A 983-nucleotide genomic window follows, 5' to 3' on the forward strand; every position below is an offset into this window, starting at 1 on the left:
CTGCTGCCTCCAAGAGTGCCAGGAAGAGCCACTCCAAACCCATTCAGATGTAGTGCCAGGTATAAGCCAGCTCTGTCCTCCACAACTGCACATTCCCCCTGGCAGCAGCAACCTTCATCCTAGTGGGATGCTGCCCCACAGAGCACGAGGGGCCAGAGTGGGCACTCAGTGTGGGCCAGGGTGCATGGTGGGGTGTCATGGGAAACTGGCCAGAGTCCCAGGCAATCTCAAACTGCTTACTCAGCCATGTTTTCGGAACAAGGATGCATGTGCTTGCACTTCACAAGTGGAGTCCAAGTTTCTCACAGCCCCCCTACCAGTCTTACTGGTTCTCAAACCAGCCAAGGGGACTCATCTTCCTGGTATTGGACTCAAGGTCTGGCATGTCCCATATGTGGTTTTAACCACTCACTTCCCAGGAAGTATCTCCAGGACTGTGTAATACCCCCCTTCTGTGTCCCCTCCCAGGGGTGCAGGTCCTGACATGATCACTTCTCTTTCCTTCCTACCTGACTTTGTGTGGATCTTTCTTTATTGCCTTGGTTTCTTTATTGCCTTTATAGTCTTTCTGCCAGTCTACAGTTTGTTTTCAGTGAGAATTGCTCCACATGTAGATTTTTTTTTTTTTTTTGATGTGTTCATGGAGGGGAGACAAGCTTAGCATCCTCCTACTCCACCATCTTGATCTCTCTAGTCATTATTTCTTTACATAAGCTTTCTGCCCCCTTTCTCTCTTTTGGTACTCTCGTAGTACATATATTGTTTCACTTAATGGTACCCCATAATTCACGTAGGATTTCTTCACTGTTTTTCATTCTTTTTTCTTTATTCTCCTCTGACTGGATAATAACAAATGACCTGTTCTCAAGTTCACAGATTCTTTCTTCTGTATAATTAAAGCCTGCTGTTGATGTTCTTCTTGCATTTTTTTAATTCCATTATAATCTTCAGCTCCAGAATATGTTTTTTTTTTTTTGGTTTTT

The sequence above is a fragment of the Mesoplodon bidens genome (genome assembly GCF_964165515.1).
Source record: "Mesoplodon bidens genome assembly, chromosome: 4".
Taxonomy (NCBI): domain Eukaryota; kingdom Metazoa; phylum Chordata; class Mammalia; order Artiodactyla; family Ziphiidae; genus Mesoplodon; species Mesoplodon bidens.